Here is a 26,169-nt window from a genome sequence, read left to right on the forward strand (position 1 = left end):
ACAGATCAGAAAATGTTCCTAGGTGTACAGCACTTGTTTACATGTGCAAGTCCTAGTGCCCAACTCCAAGAGCACACATTATGCCTTAGAAATAGATGATAAGCACTCTCTCTCTCTCTCTCTCTCTCTCTCTCTCTCTCTCTCTTTCTGTGTGTGTGTATGTGTGTGTGTGTGTGTGTGTGTGTGTGTGTGTGTGTGTGTGTGTGTGTGCTTTTATGTGTATGTGAGAACCTGAAGGTGAGCTCAGGGTCTGCCTGGCCCACTTGGGACAAGGATCCCACATTGTTTGAGTCACATGTAGACAAGTATAGTGTTGTTGGTGTGACCAGCATATAAACATTGGGACACGAGAGAACTATTTACAAAGCCAACAGTTTTGATTGATTTATGTGAATTAGGGCAGATTTGAGAGCACACTTAAGAGTTTTAAACTGTGTTTGAAAAAATTAAACAGTATTCTTGGAATAGTTTCTTTGGAGTAGACCACCAAAGGCCAAATTTTATCTGATTGTTGGTGAGCACCTGTGGGTTTTTGTGTTCCTTATGTAGTGCCCCTTGGGTTTTGGTCAGACAATGTAAACCTTATCATTTTCACTTTTTTTAACATCTCAAATGATAGCCCACTTTCCAGGTGCCACTCCACAAACTCCCACTCCTACATCTTCAATCTCATCAGTCCATCTTGCCACTATGATGGTGCTCCTAAACCCACCACCATTTCCAAACCCACCATTCCATCATCCTCCTTTATTGGGGCATCACATCTCCACAGGACCAAGGGATTTTCATCCTATTGGTTTCAGATAATGCCATCCTCTGAGATATAGATATAGATATATATAGATATATAGATATAGATATAGATATATATCACATCCCTGTACACCCCTTGGTTGGTGGTCTATTTACTGGAAGCACTGCGTGGTCCAGCCAGCATATGTTGTTCTTCCTATATTACAGGACCTCCTCTGTCACAGGACATCCACTGTTTAAGCACCACCACTACCTCAGGAAGTCCACTGTCTGTGTGTCAACTCCACTGTTACAGGACTTCAAGTTTCTCAGCATCTCAACTATCACAGGATTTCTACTGTGCAGGAGCTCAAGTGTCTTACAACGTCCAATGTCATAGGACCATCAATGTCACAAGAACTCCTCTGTCCAAGGAACTGCACAGTCCAAACAACACTATGATTGCAGGACATTCACTGTGGAAACACCTCCACTATGGCAGGGCCTCCACTGTCCATACATCAACTCCACTGTCGCAGATCCCCCATTGCTGCAGACCTCCACTGTCACAGGACCTCCACTGTAGGAGCACTACAACTGTCGCAGGATCTCCAGTGTCTTATAACCTGCTCTATCCCAGGACTTCCACTGTTGTAGCATTACCATGGTCACAGCAACTACACTGTTTCAGGACATCAAGTGAAGCTGGACCTCCAATGATGCTCCAACTTCTCTGTCACAGGATCTCTACAGTTACAGGAATACTCCTGTATCAGCAATTCCAATTGCTGGACCTCAGTTGTCACATGACCTCCACTGTAGCCGAACCTTCAATTTTGCAGCACCTCCACTAGAGGTAGAATGACCTCCCCTATCACAGTGCCTCCACTTTCAAAGGACCTTCACTGTCACAGAACCTGCACAATTTCAGTGCCTCCGCTGTTGCAGGACCTACCTTTTCACAGGATCTGCACTGTTGCAACAACTCTAATTGCACGTTTACAAAGGCATTACTGGTTATTAGATTTGAGGCTGAATGGAATGTGATGTTACTTTCGTAAACATAAGAATGTGTTCTGTGCGTCTTGTGATTAATGGCCACTTGTGCTAGGACCAGTAACTTATGGAAAGATTCCTTGAGGTCATAGCACTCTCCACCTCACCTTGTGGAAACTGGTGTTTTTAGAGTGTGATAAACTTCAGGTGAAGGGATGCAGTCAGCAAGACCACGCTCTAGAGTGGGATACACAGCAGTCATATTGAGTCCTTGCTGGGAAGAAAAGAAATCCAGAAGAGGGAGGAGGCTTGGGTTAGAGGAAGAATCATAAAATATTTAGAGAATATAAGAAGGTAAGAATTATGGGGAACTGGAAAACAGAGCCAGAGGAAGAATGAGCACAGAGCAAACTGGGATGGACAAAGCACAAATGTACCTGGGTTGTGCCTTCTGCATGTTTTCTGGACGATCGCCTTGTGCCTCATTTCTGGGAGAACACTCTCTTCTCCCCATATAAAGTTTCTTTCTTGAAAGAAAGCAGCAACACAACTTCATCAGTGAATTTCCCCATTGAAATTTGTTCGTTCTTTCAAAGCCTCTGGGAAGGCCCTAGCTGGGGAAAGTCCTCTCAGCTGAGAAACAGCAGGAAAGTAGGTTGTCCTCTGTGTTCTCATTGCGACTGCTCTTCTAAGTGTGGTTGATTGTTGATTGAAGACACAGGGCACTTCTAGCATGTATGTATGCTTTATTCAGTGTGGGTGGCATTGGGAGTATCCTGAAAAGAAGGGTAGGCGCCTCTGCCTCTTTGACTAGGTGTATGATCAAAGTCAGACACTCGACCATTGGAAGATGAGACCAATGTGTCTACGGTGTACTCACTTCTATTCCTCTTTAGTCCTAGAGGGAAATAAGTGCCGTCAGCAAGGGTGGGGAATGGGGCCCTAACTGGACAAACTTGCTGAGCCTGGGTTATGCAGCCATGCCGGTGAATAGCTTCCCCTTACATTAAGTAGTAAGATGCCATGCTCTGGTTGTACCTTCCCTGATACAGTGAATCTATAATCTCTTGGCCTCAAAACCCAATATATTACATTGCTTTCACAAGTGGAGTATCTGGCATGAGAGGGATCATTTCCTCATAGGGATTTGGGAACCACTTACAGTCTTCATTGAGCATGGGTGTGTCATCACCTAAGTGACTGTTAGCCCATATCTGTGATTCACTGTCATTAGGAGGCTAAGCTGCCTCTTCTGACATCCCACAGTGGGCTGGATACATACCACTCACAACCTGTCTCCTCAGCTCTTGTATGACAAAATGTAACCCTACTCCTAAGTCCATATGTTGGGGGGGGGTTGTTTTTTTTTTTTTTGTTTTGTTTTGTTTTGTTTTTGGAACATCCTAACGTTTTCCTAGGAAGAGATCAGGTGCACCATTAGGATAAGCACCATGCTGCCAGTTCAGCATTTGCCCAAGTTTGACTTGCCTTGAAGGCCAAAGTTGATGATTTTGACTTTTCCATTCTTCTCTAACAGAATATAATCTGGTTTCAGGTCACTGTGTACTTTTACAGTGTCCATAGCCGTAGATTAAGTCTGCTAATATTTACCCAAATATTTCCTTGACCCTGTACTCCTCTAAGGGGAAAGACTTTCAAATGTATTTGTAAAGCTGTAAAATTTCAACCAGTTTCATGATAAGTTATTAGACTTGTCTCAGACTCAATTGGAGAAGCAAGATGATGTTGGGGTTGATGAAAATCTTCATTATATTTGCCATGGTCATGTTTGGCTGGCACCATTGCTTCTTCTTTGCATGCACTTTGATAACCCCTGTAGCAGAACTTCCACTGTCCCAGCACCTGCACTATCTCAAGATCTCCACTCTCACCGGACCAATATTGCAGTAGGACGTCTGCGGTCAGGCAACTCCACTGTCTCAGACCCTCCAAATTGCAAGACCTTTACGGGCACTGGAAGTTACTGTCCCTAAACTTCCACTGTTGGAATACCTCAGCTATAACAAGGACCCCTACCATTGCAGAACCCCCTTGTCATAGCACCTCTACAATTACAAAGAAGTCCACTGTCAAAGGACCTCCAATGTCTCAGCCCCTCCACTGTTGCAGGATCTCTACTGTCTCAGGATCACTACTGTTGCAGGACCTCCCCTCTCTCAGCAGCTCCAATTTGCAGGAGCTCTCCTATCAGAGGACATTTACATTTTCTGTACTTCCAGTGTCACAGCACCTCAACTGTTAAAAGAATTTCCATACTCACAGGCCTGCCAATGTCTCAGTAACTCCACTGTCCTAGGACCTTTATGTTATAGGACCTCTGCTGACACAAGATGTCCACTGTTGCTAGACTTCCACTGTCATAACCACTCAACCATTACAAGGACCGCAATTTTGGCATGACCGCCACTGTCCCATCCCCTCCAGTGTTATAGGACCTCCACTCTCACAGGATAATCCACTGTCTCAGCAAGGCCAATTTGCAGGACCTCTACTAGGACAGGATATCCACTGTAGCTGGACGTACACTGTTGCAGTACCTCAACTGTTGCAGGACCTCCAATGTTGCAGGACATGGACCCTCTCAGCTTCTAGAATTTGCAGGACCTTTACTGGCACAGAAATTCCACTGTTGCTGGAGCTCCACTGTCATTTAAAATGCGTTGTCTCATGATATTCACTGTTGCTGGACCAATAGTGTAGCAGCACCTCCATTTTTTCAAAACCCCTCCACTGATACAGGATCTCCACTTTTGTAGCAGCTTCACTGTCCAAGCAAACCAACTATTTCAGGATCTCCCGTGTCTTAGGGCATTCACTAATGCCAGTCCTCCAACGTTGTAGGATATTATCCACTTTCTCAACAGCTACACTTTGGCAGGACCTCTATTGGCAGAGAAAGTCCACTGTTGCTGGACCTCCACTGTCAGTGCAAATGCACTCATTCAGGACCTCTACTTTTCTAAGGACCTCCAATATTGCAGGGCCTCAAATGTCCCAGGACCTCAAGTGATGCAGCACCTCCTTTTTCCTATCACCTTTACTGTCCCAGAACCTCCACTTTCCCAGGAACTGTTCTGTTGCAGGGCCTCCAAAGTTAGAAGAACTGCACTGTATCAAGACCTCAACTGTTGCAGGACCTCCATCATTATAGGAACACAATAGTTACACTGTCCATCACCTTCACTCTCTTAGCACCTCCACTCTCACAGGACCTACACTGTTGCAGGAACTCCAATGTCTATGCAACTGCACTCTCTCAGGACCTCAATGATCCAGAACCTCCAATGATGCAGGACCTCCACTGTCATGGACCTCCACTGTTTCAGGACATCCACTCTATCACCACCTAGACTTTTGCAGGACCTCTACTGGCCCAGGATCTCCATTGTTGCTGGTCTTACATTGTCTAAAGACCTCTACTATCGCAGAAATGCCACTGTTGTAGAACCTTCACTGTCGCAGGGCCTCCACTGTCCAAGAACTCCACTGTTGCAGGGCATCCACTCTTGCAGCATGTGCCTTGTCTCAGGACCTCCACTACAGCAGTCAAATCTCCACTGTATCATGACTTCCACTCGTGCAGGTCTTCCAATGTTACATGACCTCCAATGTGAAAGTAACTCCACTATCTCAGTGCCTCCACTGTTACAGGACCTACACTGTCAGAGGATCTGCACTACGGCACCAGCTCCACTGTCACATTTTTGAAAGCATTGCTTGTTGTTAGTGTTGAGGCTTCATGGAGTGTGATGCTACGTCTGAAAAGTTAAGAATTTCTTCTTCAGCTCCTACGATTAATGTCCAGATGTGCTAGATCAGTAGCGCCTGGAAGACTCAATGAGCCGATAGCCTTCGAAGCCTCACTTTGTGGTGTTCTGTTGTCTTTTGGGAATGCTAAAGTCCAGGTGAAGGCATGCGGTCAGAAGGATAACTCTAGTGTGGGGTACACATGAGTTGTGTTGAGTTCCTGCTAGGAAGGGTAGAAATCCAGAACTGAAAGAAGGCTTATGGTGGAGCAAGAATCATACAATGCTTAGAATAGGTAAAACAGAAACAATTTTGCAGAAATGGAAACCAGAGACACAGGAGGAACCAGCACAGATCAAACTGCGTAGGACCAATCACAAAGGTACCTGCGCTGAGCCTGCCTGCTGCTTGTTCTTTGGATGTACTCTAGCCTTTATTTCTCAGGAGAGACACTGTGCTGTCCAAGGAGAGTTTTCTTGCTTGATTGAGCACAGGAATACTGCTTGATTTGGATATTCCTAATTTCTTGGTCCACCCTGTAAAGCATCTGAGCATGCTCCTGCTTAGGACAGTCTTGCCCTCTCCTGAAGCCCAGAGGGATAATAGGTTGTCTTCTGTGGTTTCATTGCTGCTTTCGTTCTCCCTGAGGCTGCTTGTTGACTGAAGGCAGAAGACACCCTGGCATGTATGTTTTGTCCAGTGTGGTGTCACCTGGAATGGCCTGAAGAAAAGGCCAGTCCCAGTGATTCTTCTGAATCTTCTATGACTAGAGTTATGGACATAGGCATAAACGAGGCCATGGGGAATGACAAGTTCAATGTGCCAATGGTGGGTTGGTTTCCACTCCTCTGAAGTCCAGGATGGAAAGCAGCATAATCTTTAAGGGTAGGGAATGGAGCCCTAACTGGACTCAGTGAGGGAGCCTGGTTGTGAAGCCAGGCGCCTGGATAGCCTGCCCTTTCAGTAATCCATTGAACACCATTGTCCGTTAATAGTTTTTTTATTTAAAGAATCTTTATTTCTTGGGTTTAGAACTGAATATATTGCATTACTTCCACAGTTGTAGGGTGTGGCCTGAGATACCATTTCCTCATAGGGATTTGGGAAACCCTCCCATTCTTTGAAGCGAGGTTGCATTATGAGGTTTGTGACTGTCAGCCTATATCTGGGGTTTACTGTGATTAAGAGATAATGATGATGGTTGACCATCATAAACGTTGACAAAGAGGAGTTCAGGGGCAACAGAAGTGTAAGCACCACAGTGGTGCTTCAGAATTTGCCCTGGTTCAACTCGGGTACTAAGGCGAAATTCGATGATTTTGTTTTTTTCCATTAATAACCAAGATAAATGCTATTTGGTTTCAGGTCCCTGTGAAATATTGTGTGCCCAGGGCAGTAGTTCATCACTGCTAATATTTGCAATATATTTTACTGACTTGTCCTGCTTTAGGTAGCCATACTTTTGGATGTATTTGTAAAACTGTTGAGCTTCAACAAGCTCCAAGACAAGATATAATATTGTTTTGGTCTCAATTATTTGAAGAAACCACGTGATGTTGGGGTTGTCACCCATCATCATCACTGCCATGGTCATTACTGGCTGGCATTATTATTTCTCCATTACAAGGACTTTGACAGCCACTGTCACAGGACCTAATCTGTGGTAGAACCTCCACTCTCAGGGCAACTCCACTTTCTCAGGACCTCTAAATTGCAGGACCTCCCCTGGCATAGAATGTACATTTTTGCAGGACTTTCACTCTTGTAGCAACTCAACTCTTAAAAGACATCCACTTTAGCAAGATTTCCAGTGTCTTAGCACTGCCCTTCTTGAAGGACCTCCACTATTGTAGGACCTCCACTGTTGCAGCACATCCATTCTCTCAGCATCTAGAATTTTGCAGAATGTCAACTGGCATAGAAAGTCCACAGTTGCTGGTTCTTCAATTTCATGATAAATCCACCGTATCAGGACCTTCACTGTTGCAGGACCTCCAGTGTTGAATCACATACACTGTTTCAGGGCCACCACTGTCACAGGACCTTCTCTGTCACAGGATCGCCACTCTCTCAGCACTTATGCAATCACAGGACCTCCATTGCTTTGGACCTCCACTCTCGGAGAACCTCCACTGGTCAAGCACATCCACTGTCTCAGAAACTCCAGTGTCTCGGGACATTCACTGTTGCAGGATCTCCCATGTCTTAGCACACTTATTTTTGCAGGACCTCCACTCTCGCAGACTCATCTCTACTGTCTCAGGACCTACACTATAACTGTTGGACCTCTAATGTCACAGGACCTCAAATGACACTGGATTTCCACTGTCCAATCACATTAACTGTCCCAACTCCTTCACTGTCGCAGGACCTACACTGTTGCAGGACCTCCAATATCGGACCAATTTCCTGTCTCAGGGACCTCCAATGTTGCATGACCTCCACTGTTAAAAGATATCCACAGTTGCAGGATAGCTAGTAGAGTTTTGCAGGACCTATATTGGCCCAGGACCTCCATTGCTGATGATCCTCCACTGTCTCAGTACCTTAACTAACACAGAACCTCCACTGTTGAAGCACCTCCACTGTCCTAGGATGTCCACTATTGCAGACAACGTCAGTCTTAAGTACCTCCATTTTTGAAGGACCTCCATGGGTGCAGGACCTCCACTCTTAGAGTGCCTCCATTGTTGTAGCACCTCCACTGTTCCAACCTCATCTCCACTGTCTCGGGACCTACATTATTGCAGGATCTCCAATGTTGCTGGACTTCTACTGTTGCAGTACCTCCAGTGTTGCAGGACCTACACCGTAGCAGGATCTGCACTGTTGCACCAATTCTACTTTCACATTTTGTTGACATTGCTGGTTATTAGATTTGAGTCTTAATGGAATGGGATATTACTTTTGAAAACACAGGAATTTTTTTCTGCATCACATGTGATTGATGACCACATATTCTAGGACTGATATCCCCTGGAAGATTCCATGAGCCCTTAGTCCACCAGTCTTCACCTGGTCGGAGGTGTTGTGTTTTGGGAGAAGTTGAATCCAGGTTAAGGGATGGGATCAGCAGGACACAGTTCTGTAGAGTGGGCTACATATCAGTCATAGTGAGTCCCCTCTGGGATGAGTAGAAATCCAGAACTGAGAAAATGCTATTACAGGACCTCCATTGTCTAAACACCTCCACTATTGCAGAACCTCCACTGTCCATACATCAACCAGCTCCACTGTTCCAGAGCCTGAGATGTTGAAGAATCTCCACTGTCACAGGACCTCCATTGCTGCAGGACCTCCACTGTCACAGGACCTCCAATGACTCAGCAACTACACTTTTGTAGGACCAGCATTGGCACAGGATAAGCACTGTTGGTAGGCCCTCCACTAGCCTATAACCTCCACTGTCCCAGAATTTCCACTGTTGTAGCACTACCAGGGTCAAAGCAACTACAGTGTTTCAGGACATCAACTGAAGCAGGACCTCTAATGATGCTGCAGCTTCACTGTCACAGGATCTCTACATTTACAGGAATACCACTGTGTCAGCAATTACAATTTTGCAGGACCTCAGTTGTCACAGGACCACCGCTGTAGCCAAACCTTCAATGGTGCAGCATCTCCACTGTAGGTAGAATGACCTCCCCTATCGCAGTGCCTCCACTTTCAAAGGACCTTCACTGTCACAGAACCTGCACTATTTCAGTGCCTCCACTGTTACAGGACCTACCTCTTCACAGGATCTGCACTGTTGCAGCAACTCTAATTACACTTTTTCAAAGGCATTACCAGTTATTAGATTTGAGGATGAATGGAATGTAATGTTACTTTTGAAAACATAAGAATTTGTCCTGTATCACTTGTGATTAATGGCCACATGTGCTAGGACCAGTAACCTATGGAAGATTCCCTGATCTGATAGCTCTGTAGCCCTCATCTTGTTGAAGCTGTTGTCCTTAGAGGGTCATACAGTTCAGGTGAAGGGATTGGATCAGCAAGACAACTCTGTGGAGTGGAGTACAATTAAGTCGTATTGAGTCCCAGCTGGGAAAAGGAGAAATCCACAAGATGGAGAAGGCTTGTGGTGGAGGAAGAACCGTAAAGTACTTAGAGAGTATAAGAAGGTAAGAATTGTGAGGAAATGGAAAACAGAGCCAGAGGAAGAATGACCACAGAGCAAAGTGGGAAGGGTAAAGCACAAAGGTACCTGGGTTGTGCCTTCTGCTTGTTCTCGGGATGCTCTCCCTGTGCCTCATTTATGAGAGAACACAGTTCTGCCTTATGTAAGGTTTCTTTCTTGATGGAAAGGAGCAACACAACTTCGGGGATTTTCTCATCTTCTTGGTCCATCCTTTAAGTCCTCTGGGAAGGCCCCAGCTGGGGAAAGGCCTGCTCTCAGCTGACAAACACCTGGAGAATAGGTTGTCCTTTATGTTCTAATTGGTGCTGCTCTTGTAAGTGTGTCTGCTTGCTGAGTAAATGCAGGGGAAACCTCTGTCCTGTATGTATGCTTTGTCCAGTGTGGCTGTCATCGGAAGTGTCCTGGAGAGAAGGGCAGTCCAGTGACTCTTCTGCTTCCTTTTGACTAGCCTCATTATTATAGGCAGACATTAGACCCTTGGAAGATGAGGAGACCAATGTGTCTATGGTGTTCTCACTTCTACTTCTCTTTAGTCCTAAAGGGAAATCAGTGCCATCACCAGGGGTAGGGAATGTTTGCCATAACTGGACAAACTTGCTGACCTTGGGATCTGCAGCAATGCCCATAGAGAGCCTGCCCTTACAGTATGCAATGGGATGCCACGGTCTGGTAATATTTTCTTTGATGTATCTATAATATCTTAGGCTCAAAACCCAAAATATCCAATTGCTTCCACATTAGCAGTGTCTGGCATGAGGGGGATCAGTTCCTCCAAGGATTTGGGAACCAATTCCAGTCTTCATTGACCAGGGGTACATCACTACTTCTATGACTATCAGCCCATATCTGGGGTTGACTGCCATTAAGATGCTACACAGATCTCCAGCTCTTCGGACACCCAACAGTGGGCAGGATACGCACCGGCCACAACATATCTTCTCACCTTTTTATAACAACTGAGTCAAATCCTACAACAGTGAATTATAAGCCTACTCCTTAACTCAAATATTGTTCTTTGGACCATTACAACATTTGCCTAGGCTGTAATGACAGGCATCAAAATTGTGAACACCGTAGTGCCAGCTCATCATTTGCTCAGGTTCAACTTTGGTAGGAAAGGCCAAAGTTGATGATTTTGACTTTTCCGTTCTTGTGTAACAAAATATCACTCGATTTCAAGTCTCCGTGAACTACACTGTGCCCATCCCAGTATATCGAGTCTGCTAATATTTGCCTAAATATTTCCCTGACCTTGTCTTCCTCGAGGTGGCAAGACTTCAGATGAATTTGTAAAGCTATAGAATTTCAACTAGCTCCATGAGAAGGTATAGATGTGTCTCAGACTCAATTACTTGGTGAAGCAATATGATATTGGGGTGGATGTATATCTTCATTATATTGGCCATGCTCTTGTCTGACTGTCACCCTTGCTGCTTCTTTGCATGCACTTTGATAACCACAGTAGCAGGACTTTCACTGTCCCAGTCACTGCACTATCCTAAGACCTCCCTTGTCACAGGACCTCCACTGTGGTAGTACCGCAGCTGTCAGGAAACTCCACAGTCTCATTACCTCCAAACTGCAAGATCTCTACTGGCACAGGAATTGTACTGCCCCTGGACTTCCACTGTCACAGCACTTCAACTGTTACAAGGACCTCTACTGTTGTAAGACCTCCTATATCACAGCACCTCCACGGTGACAAGGACCTGCATTGTCAAAAGACCTCCAGTGTCTCAGTCCCTCCACTGATTCAGGACTTTCAAATTGCAGGAACTCTACTAGCACAGGTCATCCACAGTTGCAGTTCCTCAACTGTTATAAGGACCTCCATTGTTGCAGAACCTTCAGTGTCCCTGCACCTTCACAGTCTCAGCAACTCCAACTTGCAGGACCTCTACTAGCACAGGATGTCCACAGTAGGTATACTTACACTGTTGCATTACCTCAATTGTTGCAGGACCTCCGATGTGGTAGGACATCCACATTTTCAGCAGCTAGACTTTTGCAGGACCTCTACTGGCCCAAAAAAATTCCTCTGTTCTGGACCTCCACTGACAGTGCAAATGCACTGTCTCAGGACCTCCACTGTTGCAAGACCTCCGATGTTGAAGGATGTCCATTGTTTTAGGACATTCCCTGTCAAAGAACCTCAACTGACACACAACCTCTGCTTTTGTAGGATTTTCACTGTCCTAGAAAACCAAGTATTGCAGGAATTATCAACTTGGAGCAACTGCATTGTATTAGGACATTTACTGTTGCAGGACCTGCAGTGTGGTTCCACCTCCATTTTAGCCAGGTCTCAACTGTACCTGGCTCATCTCTGCTGAATCAGCTCCTCCAACACTGCAGAACATCCAATATTTCAGGTCCTCAAACATCCCAGGACCCCAATTGATGGAGGACTTCCAACGTTGCAGGACCACAATAGTCACAGGTCCTCCACTGTCCCATTACTTTTATTTCTCCCAGCACCTCCACTGTCACATGGCCTACAATGTTGCCTAACCTCCAATGCCTGAGCAACTACACTGTCTCAGGACCTCGATTGTTCCAGAACCTCCAATGGTGCAGGACCTCCACTGTCACCAGATCTCCACTGTCTCAGAGCATCCACTCTAACACCGACTAGACTTTTGTAGAACCTCTCCTGGCAAAGCATCTCCATTGTGGCCGGCCTTACATTGTCTCCAAACCTCCACTATCACAGGAATGCCACTGTTGTAGAACCTCCACCGTCACAGACCTCCACTGTTGGAGGACCTCCCCTGTCTAAACACATCCACTATTGCAGGACCTCCACTGTCCAAGGAATTCCGCTGTTCCAGGACATCCACTCTTGCAGCACCTGCATTGTCTCTGGACTTCCACTGTGTCAGTCCCATCTCCAATGTCTCAGGACCTCCACTCTTACAGGACCTCCAATGTTCACAACCTCAAATACAAAACTGCACTATCCCAGTGCCTCCACAGTTGCAGGCCCCAAACTGTTTCAGGATCTGCACTGTTTCATTAATTCCCCTGTCCCTTTTTTGAAAGCATTGCTGGTTATTAGTTTTGAGGCTTAATGGAATGTGATGGTATTTTTGAAAAAATAACAATTTTTCCTGCACATCTTGTGATTAATTACCAGATGTGCTAGCATCAGTTGCCCCTAGAGGGTTGCACGAGCCCACAGCCCTGTAGACCTCACCTTGTGGCAGCTGTTTTGTTTCGGGGGTGTTACAGTCCAGAAGGCATGCGGTCAGGAGGACAACTCTGTAGTCCGGGGTACACATCAGTCACATTGAGTCCTTGCTGGGAAAAGGAGAAATCCAGAAGAGGGAGAAGGCGTGGGGAGGAGGAAGAAACAGACAGTACTTACAGAAGTTAAATGGAAACTATTTGCAGAAATGGAAACCAGAGACACAGGAGGAATCAGCACAGAGCAAACTGGGCAGGACAAGGCACAAAGGTACCTGGGCTGTGCCTGCCTGCTGCTTGTTCTTTGGATGCTGTGTCTATCCCTCATTTCTCAGGACAGACACTGTCCTGTCCCAGGGGAGTTTTCTTGCATGATCGAACAAAAGAACACTGCTTCATTTGGATATTCCTAATTTCTTAGACCATCTCTGAAATCCTCTGGGCCAGGCCATGCTGGGGACAGACTTGCCTACTCCAGAGGCACAGAGGGATAAAAGCAAAGGGTAATCCTCACAGTGTTGGTTCTGTATTTGCCCTATATCAACTTGGTTCATAAGGCCAAAGACCATGACTTTGACTTTTCCTTTCTTGTCCAAGAAAATATCATGTATTGTCTTCTGTGTTCTCATTGCTGCTTCTATTCTACCTGAGATTGTTTGTTGACTGAAGGCAGCAGACACTCTAGCATGTATGCTTTTTCTAGCGTGGGTGTCATCTGGAATGCCTGGAGGAGAAGGCCAGTCTCAGTGGTTCTTAATCCTCTATGACTAGCATTATGGACATAGGCAGAAACGAGGCCAGGGGGGATGACAAGTCCAATGTGCCAATGGTGGGTTGATTTCCACTCTAAAGTCCTAGTGGGAAAGCAGCATAATCATAAGGGTAGGGAATGGAGCCAGTCTGAGACTGGTTGTGAAGCCAGGCACTTGGATAGCCTGCCCTTCCAGTAAGCAATTGGAGGCCATGGTCTGGTTATACTATCTTTGATATAAAGATTCTTTATATCTTAGGCTTACAACTGAATATATTTTATTACTTTCCTCCCATTCTTTGAAGCAGGATTGCGTTATTACATCTGTGATTGTCAGCTTACATCTGGAGTTTACTGTTAGTAATAGAAAATTATGATGGTTGACCATAAACATTGACAAAGAAGAGTTCAAGGGCACCAAAATTGTGAGCACCATAGTGCCGGTTTAGCATTTGCCCTGTTCAATTGGGGTACTATGGATAAAGTTGCTGATTGTGGCTTTTCCATTGAAATCCACCATTATATTATATGGCTTCAGGTAGCTGTGAAACATTGTGTGCCTATGGCAGTAGATCATCACTGCTGTTCTTTGCAAAATATTTTCCTGACCTTGTCCTGTTCTAGGTAGCCATACTTTTGGATGAATTTGGAAAGCTGTTGACCTTCAACAAGCTCCATGATGAGACATAATTTTGTTTTGCTCACAATGACTTGAAGAAGTGAGATCATGTTGAGGTGGTCACCCATCATCATCAATGCCATGGTCATTACTGGCTGGCATCATTGCTTCTACATTAGCAGGACTTTGATGTCCACTATGCAGCAACTCCACTGTGATAGATACTCTGCTGTCTAGGCAACTCCACTTTCTAAGGACTCCAAATTTGAGGACATCTACTAGCACAGGATGTACACATTTGCTGGACTTTCACTGTTGCAGCAACTCAACTCTTAAGGGATGCCCACTGTTGCAGGTTTTCCAGTGTCTCAGCCCCGCCACTCTTGAAGGACCTTCACTATTGTAGGACCTCCACTGTTGAAGCACATCGATTATCTCACCAACTAGAATTTATAGGATGTCAACTGGCACAGAAAGTCCACTGTTGCATGACCACCATTCTCACTGAAAATCTACTGTCTCAGGACCTCTACCTTTGTAGGACCTCCAGTGTAGAAGGATGTCCACTGTTGCATGTCCACCGCTGTCACAGGACCTCCTCTGTCACAGGACTTCCACTCTTCCAGGCTCATCTCCACTGTCTCAGGACTTCTACTATATCTCTAGGACCTCCAATGACGCAGGACCTCAACTGACACTGGGCCTTCACTCTCCAATCACCTTAACTATCAAAGAACCTCCACTGTCTCAGGACCTTCACTGTTTCAGGACCTCCAATGTTGGAGCAACTGTACTGCCTCAGGGGCAGGACCTCCATTGTCACAGGGCCTCCACTGTCACAGGATATCAACTCTTTTAGACTTTTACAGGATTTCTGCTGGCACATGACCTCCATTGTTGATGGTTCTCCACAGTTTCATTACTTTTACATTGAAAGGAATACCATTCTTGCAGAACCTCCACTGTCCCAGGACCTCCAGTATTACGGACTTCCTCAGTCCAAGTAGCTCCATTATTGAAGGACATTTCTGGTTGCAGGACATCCACTTATACAGTGCCTCCATTGTTATAGGACACCCACTGTTCCAGCCTAATCTCCACTCTCTCATTATCTCCAATATTTTATGATTGCCAATAATGGTGGACTTCCATTGTTACAGTAATTCCACTATCTCTGTGCCTACATTGTTCCAGGACCTACACTGACTCATGATAGGCACAGCTGCATCAAGTTCACTTTCAATTTTTATTGACATTGCTAGCTATTATATTTGACCCTTACTGGAATGTGATGTTACTATGTGATGTTACTTTTGAAAGCCCAAGAATTTGTTTTTTTTTAGCACATGTGACTGATTTCCACATGTTCTAGGAATGTTATCCCCTGGAAGATCACAAGAGCTCATATCCCTCTATTCCTCACCTTGTGGGAGCTGTTGCCTTTCAGAGGGTAATGCAATTCAGGTGAAAGGATAGGATCAGCAAGTGATAACTTTGTAGAGTGGGGTATTCATCAGTAACATTGAGTTCCTGATGGGAAGAGGAGAAATCCAGAACAGGAATAACCCTTGGCATAGAGGAAGAATCAAAAAGTACTTACAGAAGGTAAGAAGGTACCAATTTTAAGGAAATGGAAATGATAGAGGAAGAACCAGCACAGAGCCAACTGAGTACGACAAAGCACCAAGGTACCTGGGCTGTACCTGGTCCTTGTTCTCTGCATGCTATCCTTATTCCTTCTTTTTTGGGAGAATCTCTGTCCTGCCTCTTGTGAAGTTTCTTTCTTGATGTAAAGCCATGACAAAGGTTCATCAGGGAAGTTCCCCCATTTCTTCCTCCATCTCTTAAAGCCTCTGCTCCGACACCAGCTGGTGAATATCTTGCACTCTTCTGAAGCACAGACAGAGAATATGTTGTTTTTTCTGTTCTCATTGATGCTACTCTTCTCCCTGAAGCTGCTCATTCAGTAAATGTGGGAGACAGTGTCTTTTGTCCAGTGTTGGTGTCATCTGGAGTGGCCTGAAGAGAAAGAAGGCCAGTCCCACTGGGTCTTCTGCCTACTCTATAACAAGCATTTTGGATAAAAACAGAAATTAGACCATTGGAAGATGACGAAACTAATGTGCTGATGGTGGGCTGGCTTCTGCTCTTCTTTATTCCTAGAGGGAAAGCAGCATCAGCATCAATGTTAGGGAATGGTGCCATAACTGTTCTCACTAGGTGACACTGTGTTGTGCAGCCATGTCCCTTGAGAGCCTGCCCTTGCAGTAAGCAATAGGATGCCATGGTCTTGATATACTTTTTTTGGTACCTGTAGTATCTAGGGCTTGGAACCAAATATATTGTATTGCTTCCACAATTGCAAGTTCTGTCCTGAGTGTGATCAGTTGCTCATAGGGATTTGGGAATGCTTTTCTGTCTCTCTTGAACTAGATTTGCATGATGGCGTCCATGACTGTCAGCCTGTATCTGGGGATTACTCTCATTAAGAACTTATGCAGGTCATCCAGCTCTTCTCATCTCCCACAGGGGGCAGGATTCACACAGGCTACAACCTGACTTCTCAGCCCTTGTATGACTAGTCAAATGAAACCTCTGACTACCATGAAATATAAGACTACTCATGTCTTCCCTGTGTCATTCTTTGGACTATCATAAAATTTGCCTAGATAGAGCTCCATGGCAGCAAAAGGTAATCATCATAGTGCCGGTTCTCTATTTGCCCTATATCAACTTGGTTCATAAGGCCAAAGACCATGACTTTGACTTTTCCTTTCTTGTCCAAGAAAATATCATGTGTTTTGAGGTTTCTTTGAACTATTATGTGACTATGGCAGTAGTTCATGCCTGATAGTATTTACCTAAATGTTTCCCTGGTTTTGTTCTCCACCAACTGGCCAGCTGTTCAGATGTGTCTGTAAAACTGGTGACCTTCAAGTAGCGTCATGACAAGGTATTGTCTTGTTTCAGACTCAATTACTTGGAGTAGTGAAATGATGTTGGAATGGTCAAAAATCATCAGTACATGTGCCATCTTCATTACTGGCTGTCACCCTTGCTTCTTCTTTACCAGCACTTTGACAGCCACTGTAGCAGGACATCCACTGTTCCAGTATGGTAATGACCCAGCACCTCCACTATCACCGTTCTTCCACTCTTGCAGGACCTCCACTCTTGCAGGACCTCCACTCTTGCAGCACCTGCATTTAGTCAGGACCTCCACTGTACCAGTCCCATCTCCACTTTCCCAGGACCTCTACTCATGCTGGTCCTCCAATGTTGCCTGACCTCCAATGTAAAAGTACCTGCACTATCTCATTGCCTCCAGTATTGCAGGACCTACATTGTCACAGGATCCACACTGTTCACTAACTCCACTGTCACTGTTTTGAAGGAATTGTTGGTTATTACTTTTGAGGCTTAATGGGATGTGATGTTACTTCTGACAACTTAAGAATTTGTTCTTCAGCTCTTGTGATTAATTGCCAGATATGTTAGGAACAGTTGCCTCTGGAAGATTCCATTAGCCCATAGTAGGCCTCTAGGCCTGACCTTGTGGGAGCTGTTGTATTTTGGGATGCTCTAAGTACAGATGAAGGCATGGGGTCAGCAGGACAAGTCTGTAGAGTGTGGTACACATCAGTCATATTTAATGCCTGCTGGGAACCTGAGAAATATAGAACAGCAAGAGGGCTTGGCATAGACGAAGAATCATATAGTACTTACAGAAGTTAAAAAGGAAACAATTTTGAACAAATGGAAATCAGAGACACAGGAGGACCCTCATAGAGTAAATTGGGTAGGACTTAGCACAAAGGTACCTGGGTTGTGCCTGCAACTTGTTCTCTGGATGCTCTAACTGTGCTTCATTTCTCAAAAGAGACAAGGTGTTCTGCCTCAGGTGAGATTTCTTTCTTGATGGAGAGCAGCAACACATTTCATCAGGACATTTTTTTATTTCTTGTTCCATCCTTAAAGCCTTTTGGATGGCCACTACTGGGGACAGTGTTGCCCTCTCCTTAGGCACAGAGGAATAATAGGTTGTCTTCTGTGTTCTCATTGCTGCTTCTTTTCACCCTAAGGCTGCTTGTTGACTGAAGGCAGAAGACACCCTGGCATATATGTTTTGTCCAGTGCAGGTGTCCTCTGGAGTGGCCTGAAGAGAAGGCCAGTCTCAGTGGTTCTTCTGAATCCTCTATGACTAGTATTATGGACATAGGCATAAACAAGGTTATGGGAGATGACAAGTCCAACGTGCCAATGGTGGGTTGGTTTCCACTTCTCTGCAGTCCAGGCCTAGTGCGGAAGTAGCATACTCATCAAGGGTAGGGAATGGAGCCATAACTGGAGTAACTGTCTGAGGCTGGTTGTGAAGCCAGGCACCTGGATAGCCTGTCCTTACAGTAATCAGTTGAATGCCATGATCTGCTTAGACTTTCTTTGATATAAAGGAACATTATGTCTTGTGTTTTGAATGGAACATATTGCATTGCGTCCAAAATTCCAGGGTGTGCCTTGAGAGGTATCATTTCCTCATAGGGATTTGGGAAATGCTCCCATTCTTCTTTGAAGCAGGGGTGCATTATCATGTCTATGATGGACATATCTGGGTTTGACTGTCATTAAGTTGCTAAGCAGGTCATCTAGCTCTCTTGACACCCAACAGTGGTCAAGATACACACCTGCCACATGTCTTCTCAACTCGTGTATGAAAATAGAGGCAACATTTCCAACTACCTTAAAATGTAAGACTCTAGCATTCATATGTGGTTCTTTGAACCATCATAAATTTATCCTAGGAAGAGTTCATGGGCATCAAAAGTGTTAGCACCATTGTACAGGTTCAGCATTTGCTCTGATTGTCTTGGGTACTAAGGTCAAAGTCAATGATTTTGGCTTTTGGTTTCTTATCCAACATATTATTTGTTTGTCCTGTGATTATTCTGTGCCCCTGAGAGTAGATCCAGGCTGTTAATATTTGCATAAACTTTGCCAGGCCTTGTCCTTCACTATGTAGCTATACTTTGAGATACATTTGTAAAGATGTTGAACCTCACCCAGCTCCATGACAAGGTATCCACTTGTTTTGGTCTCAATTACTTCTGGATGATGTTGGGGTAGATAAACACAATTGTTGTCATTGCCATGGTCATTACTGGATGGCATAAGTGCTTCTTCCTCACAAGGACTTGGAGGCCACTGTATCAGAACATCCACTGTCTTAGTACCTGCTTTTTCCCAACACATCCACTGTACTGTCTGTCCAAGCCTATGTTTTGTTGCCTTGCCCCTGAACTTCCTGCCATTGCAGAAGGAAGTAGGATGACATGGTCTGGTTAATATATTATCTGGTTGAAGTGTCCTTAGTTTCTAGGGCTTAGAACCCAATGTATTCCATTGCTTTTTCACATTAGCAGGGTCTGGCCTGAGGGGGATCAGTTGCTCATAGGGATTTGGGAACTGCTTCTAGTCTTAGTTGAACTAGGGTTGCATCATGACCACAATGACTGTTGGCCTATATTTATGGTTGACTATCTTTAAGAGGCTAAGTAGGTCCTCCAGCTCTTCTGACACCCCACCAGAGGCAGCATATACCTCTATTACAGCCTGTCTTCTCAGCTCCAAAATTAAGAGAGAATCAAATGGAAACTTTCTGACTGCCAAAAATTATAAAATTCCACCCAAGGTCCATATTTTGTTTTTTGGAACATAATAAAATTTTTCAAATAAGAGTTCAGGGACACCAAAAGTATAAGTATCGCAGTGCTGGTTCAGCATTTCCCCTGGGTAGAATGAGGTACTAGGCCAAAGTTCATAATCTTGACTTTTCAATTGATATACAAACCAGCACTCTTTGGCTTCACGTCCCTGTGAAGTATTGTTTGCCCGTAGAAGTGGCTCATCACAGCTATTATTTGCACAATATTTCCCTAGCCTTGACTTGCTCTAGTTAGGCATATTTTGGCACACAGTAAGCAAGATGATCTCCTGGTTTGATTATGCATTGTAATATCTTAGACTCAGAATCCATTATGGTGCAGTTCTTCCACAAATGCAGGGTCTAGCCTGACAGAGCTCAGTCCTTCATAGAGATTTGGGAAAGACTTTCAGTCTTCCTTTAACCAGGGGTACATCATCCCATCTGTGACTGTCAACCTATATTTCATGTTGACTATCATTAGGAGGCTAAGAGGTCCTCCATCTCTTCTGACACCCCGCAGGGGTTAGGATACATACATGCCACAATGGTCTTCTCAATTGTAGTATGAATACAGAGTAAGATCTGACTTTTTTAACTACCATGAAATGTAAAACTCAGGTCCATTTGTCATTCTGTGGACTATCATAAAGTTGCTGAGGAAGAGTTCAGGAGCTCCAAAAGAGAAAGCACCACAGTGCCACTTCAGCATTGCCCTGGTTCAACTAGGGTTCTAAGGCAAAAGTCTATGATTTTGACTTCTCCATTTATGTCCAATGGTAAACTTATCAGGTTTCTCTTCCCTGTGCACTATACCCTGGTCATTTCATTAGCTCACAGTTATGATTATTTGCCTAAATATTTCCCTGCCTTTGTCCTCCCCTAGGTGGCCCCATTTTCAGGTGCTTTGGTAAAGCTGTTGTCCTTCAACAAGTTCTTACTTGCAGAAGTGAGATGCTGTTCAGGTGGTCGACCATCATTGTCTCTGCCTTGGTCATGAGTGTCAGGCACCATTGCTTCTTTAGAAGCGGTTCGATGGCTCTGGGGCTGCCACTGAGTCGAAGGCGTTGCTCCTGTGTCCCATGGTCCTTAAGACTTTGTATTGAGAGTGGAATTTTCCCTCATCAGAAATTTTGCTGAGGGCTAGGGTGTGGGGTCTGCTCTTTACTATGTGTAAGCATTGTAGCTAAAGATACTACAAATATTACCTAGAAATAACTTAAAAGTATAGAATAAAAATAATGGAAACGATGTAGGGAAACTGAAGCTAAAATCACAGCATGTGTTAACTAAAAATGACCAAAATGTCTTTGGGATTGCAGTTTATTCTTTTATTTGTTTCTGTTTTACTTTTTGTTTTTGTTTGTTTCTTTGTTTTTTGGCTCTCTCAAGAGGGCAACCCTGTAGTGCAATAGATCACAGATTCAGATGATGTCAGGTGGAATAGTCATTGGCCACATAAAGGCTAACGCCTGTGTTTGGGCAATGGAAGGAAAGACACAGCAGAACTTTTTGGGGAATGGAGAGAAAGAAGAATAGAGGCGGAAGATTCGGGCAAGAAGAAGATGGGGGAGAAAGAGGTTGAAAATGGAGCAGGAGCCACAAGTAGGTAGAGATTTTATAAATGGGCAATAGAGTAGTGTAGTGGTACATTTGTCTAATCTAAGCACTCAGCTTATAATTATATAATTGAGTTTTCTGTTCTTGCATGGGCCTTTTGGCGTTGGAGATTTACCCCTATAAATCTGGCTAGTATAAGCCTCTTGGGTTTTCATTACAAAAGACTAAGACAAATCCTGTGAGAGGAGCATTGGCCAGCCTTCTGCAGGTCAGGGAGATGGGGTGGATGAGATAAGAAACGCAAGCAGCAGTCCAGGCATTTCAGATTAAAGTTGTTTGGTTAGAGTAGCAAACTAGGAGCAGGAACCAGGCAAGATGGCAGCATAGAGCTGGCCATGTGGGTTGAGCGTTACCACTGATACCAGAGCATAGCAGGAATTTGCATTCCTGTGTTCTCATTGCTGTTGTGTTCTCTCTGAGGATGATTATTGAGTGAATTCAGGCGACACTGCTGGCGTGGATGTATGTTTGTCCAGTGTGGGTGTAATCTGGTGTGGCCTGAAGAAACAAAGGGCAGCCCCAGTGACTCTTCTGCCTACTTTTTGACCGGATTGTGGTCAAAGGAAGTCACTAGACCATTGGATGATGATGAGGCCTGTGCATATAGGGCGGGGTAGCTACCACTCCTCTACAGCCCAACAGGAATGCATCATCATCATCAAGGGGAGGGAATAACTGGACTCAATGTGTGAGCCTCCATTGTTCAGCCTTGCACCTGGAGAACTTGCCTGTACAGTAAGCCACATGATCCCACGGTTTGATTATATGTTGTGATATCTTAGGCTCTGTACCCAGTATGTTCTATTTCTTCCACAATTGCAGGGTCTACCTGACAGAGCTCAGTCCTTTGTAGGGATTTGGGAAAGCCTTTCAATCTTCCTTTAACCAGGGGTACATCATCACATCTGTGACTGTCAACCTATATTTCGTGTTGACTATCATTAAGAGGCCAAGAGGTCCTACATTTATCTCTTCTGACACCCCACAGAGGTTAGGATACATACTTGCCACAACCGGTCTTCAAAACTGTAGTATGAAGACAGAGTAAAATCTGACTTTTTTATCTACCATTAAATGTAAAACTATGGTCCATATGTCATTCTGTGGACTATCATAAAGTTTTCTGAGGAAGAGTTCAGGAGCTCCAAAAGAGAAAGCACCACAGTGCCAGTTCAGCATTGCCCTGGTTCCACTTGAGTTCTAAGGCAAAAGTCGATGATTTTGACTTTTCCATTTATGTCCAACATAATCTTATCTGGTTTCAGTTCACTGTGTACTATACCGTGCTCATGGCATTAGCTCACAGTTGCTATTATTTGCCTAAATATTTCCTGCCTTTGTCCTCCTCTAGGTGGCCCCATTTTCAGGTGTTTTGGTAAAGCTGTTGTCCTTCAACAAGCTCTTACTTGGGGAAGTGAGATGCTGTTCAGGTTGTCGACCATCATCATTGTTTCTGCCTTGGCCATGTGTGGCCTACACCAATGCTTCTTTACAAGCAGTTTGATGGCCATGGGACTGCTAGGGAGGCGATGATGTGATATCGGGACCTTGGCATTGCTCCTTAAGTCCTTAAGACTTTGTACTGAGTGTGGAAGTTTCCCTCTGCTGGGGCCTAGGGTGTGGGAAATCCTCCTTGCTATGTGTAAGCATTGTAGCTAAAAATACTACAAATAATACCTAGAAATAACTTTAAAAGTGTAGAATAAAAATAATGAAAAAGATGTTTGGAAACCGAAGCTATTGTCACTTCATGTGTTAACTAAAATGAGCAAAATGTCTTGTGGATTACTGTTTGAATTTTTTCCTCTCAAGAGGGCGGCCCTGTAGTGCAATAGATCACATATTCAGATGATGTCAAGTGAAATAGTAATTAGCCATATAAAGGCTACAGCCTGTCATTGGGCAATGGAAGGAAAAGATAGAGCAGAATGTTTTGGCAAAGGGAGAGAAAGAATAGAGACGGATGATGCGGGCAAGAAGAAGAAGATGGGGGAGAAGAGGTGGGAAATGGAGCAGGCCCATGGGCTTGCAAGAGCCACAAGTAGCTAGAGATTTCATAAATGGGCAATAGAGTAGTGTAGTGGTAGATTTGTCTAATCTAAGCACTCAGCTTGTACTTATATTATTGAGTTTTCTGTTCTTTGACTGGGACTTTTGGAGTTTGAGATTTACCACTATAAATCTGGCTAGTATTAGCTTCTGGGTTTTCCTTTCAAAAGACTAAGGCAAGTCCTGTGAAAGGAGCATTATCCAACCTTCTGCAGGTCAGCCAGAGGTGGTGGATGGGATGAGAAATGCAAGCAGTAGTCCAGGCATTTCAGATTAAATTTGTTTGTTTAGAGTAGCAAACTACCAGCAGGAACCAGGACAAGATGGCTGCATAGAGCTAGCCATGTGGGTTCAGCATAACCACTGATACCAGAGCATAGCAGGAATTTGCATGGGTTTAATTTAAAACTTCATGCAATAGATGATGTTGCGTGTGGTAGTCAACAATCCACTAGGGAGTTAGGATTCTTGTCCTAGGGATGAGAGAATTAGATTCCTGAATGAGCAGAGATGAGTCAAGTGACTCCAGCACATGGGAATCTTAATCAAACACAGTGATAGACAGACCCAAATCAGGCTCTGAGTTCTCCTCTTGTAAAAAGAATCAGTATAATAAATGGATCCAGGCAGAGAGGGAGACTGAAGACTGCCTGCTTTTAATGAAGTTTGGTTTAGTTGTTGCTAATTTGGTGTAATTTTGTTTAAAGATAGAAGAGGACACAATTTTGGCCAGAGTCACCTGGGGAATTCCTCCTGAGGTTCAGAGCTAACTCAGGGCAAATGGGCCCAGATTATCTGGGAGCTCGTGCTGTGCAGGGACAAACTGAGCTAACAGAAAAACTACAGCCTCCAAGGCAGACAGCAGAATTTGGATAAGGATGAAATCCTCTAGGAAAGTCTCAGTGTATCACAGGATTCTCCTATTCTCTCAAAAGAGGGTTAAATATCCTGTCTTGGCAGATTAGAAAAGGCCCGAAAAAACTGTTTCTACTTTGCTTGTTTGGTTTAGTTCCCTCGTATGAGTATTTAATTTTCGAAATGTATGTGATTTTGAATTTTCTGTTTTTTTTACTATTCCTCTGGGAAAGATGTCAACCTAAAAATCTTTCTGGTTACTGGCTAAAGCGCATGCTAATTTGGGAGAAAGACCTTATGTTTCTGCTTATAGGAAAAGTAATTAGGCACTGGACTCCTTCCAGGGTTCTCTGGGTCAGAAAGGGCAGAGGGAACCACCCTGAAGAACTAGAAAGTTCAAGAGAACCAAGCAAGAAAGGTAAAGATTCCTTATGCCATTGTTCACAATGCATGAACGAAGACTTATGATTAGTTATTATTAAATTTGGCTCATAAAAAGACTATCTTTTCACATGCTTAAACAAAGACCAGAATTTCATCTTGAGTAGTCAAGGTATTTTATGTTAAACTGGTTCCCAATTGGCTTAGCAATCAAGCCTCAGGATACAGGGTAACAAGTGCATAGAAGTAGCCATAAGGACTGGGTGAAACTCTGATGCCTGTGTTTAGCCAGACTTAGTGTGGGGTTATTTTAAAATTACATGTAACAAAAAGTGCTTGAAATAAACTAAAGTCAAAGTTAGGAAAATAGAATACAAATTATGGAAAAGATATCAGGGAAAAAGCTAAAGTCAAAAATCCCAACTAAAATTCAAACAAATAACCCACCTTGTATTCTGTTCAGAAAAGTCACGAAGCTCTCTAGAAGGAGACAAGACAGGATGCAGCTGTTGGGCTATCTCAGGCAAACTCTGCACCAGAGCACCTGTTCAAAGAGATTAGAACATCATTACTGTATCATGGATGTTTACTGGGAGAATGGAATGATTTAACAGCTGAGTTGTGGAATTCTATAGATCTATAAAATAACCTCTGCAGTGGATAATATAAAGTTATGAAATATCTTCCAGCTTCATTAATCAGAACTATAAAATTTCAATCTAGCCCATGGATGCTGATGGTAACTGTCGCTTCTGTTTCCGACCCGCAGAAAAGAGCGACTACACAGCGTTCTTCTCAAAGCGGTTTATTCAGGAACCTTACAACATGCAAACAGGAATCTTCTTTTCTTCTGTCTCCCTCCCAGCCCAGCCCCCGGAGCACACTCCCTTATATCCTCCCTCAGCTCTGCTTCCTCAGTCCAGACTGCGTAATCTCAGTTCATAGGTCCACGTCACATGGCCTGATCCTGCATCATGGTGCGCCTGCACAGCTCTCACAATGGACGTGGCTAGTTTCAGGTGTGTGAGGAAGTCAGATGCTAGTCACGAGACTTAGCTGCAGTCCCAGGCGCCATCTTGGGACTACCGCCACACCCGCTCCCCACAGGTAACTGTGATTTCAAGGTCATTTCCAATCATCTATGTTAAGTGTTTTGACTCAAGGAAACTGGCATTGCCATAGATGAAATCAGTTAAAGGCATATTTATTTCTTCTTTGCCACTGAAAGACCCCAGCTTAGCAGCAGTAACGCCATTTTGCAAGGCTGTACTTAAGATGACTGGTTCAGGGAAAGGTTAGAACACTGAGTACACAGCGGCTGCCAAGCAGGATGTGTTTGGTTGAAGGCCTGGCAACAGGACGACTTCGGTTGA

General features: G+C 44.3%; 1 long non-coding RNA gene across 1 annotated transcript in view; it reads left to right on the forward strand.

Moving 5' to 3' along the window:
• LOC103690986 (uncharacterized) overlaps positions 1-26,169 on the forward strand; it is a 46,668-nt gene that overhangs the window by 6,593 nt on the left and 13,906 nt on the right. Inside the window, exon 2 of the long non-coding RNA XR_010059339.1 lies at positions 961-25,903. This is a non-coding gene — a long non-coding RNA (uncharacterized LOC103690986). The remainder of the gene's footprint in view (positions 1-960; positions 25,904-26,169) is intronic.

The sequence above is a fragment of the Rattus norvegicus genome, chromosome 1 (genome assembly GCF_036323735.1).
Source record: "Rattus norvegicus strain BN/NHsdMcwi chromosome 1, GRCr8, whole genome shotgun sequence".
NCBI classification, from domain to species: domain Eukaryota; kingdom Metazoa; phylum Chordata; class Mammalia; order Rodentia; family Muridae; genus Rattus; species Rattus norvegicus.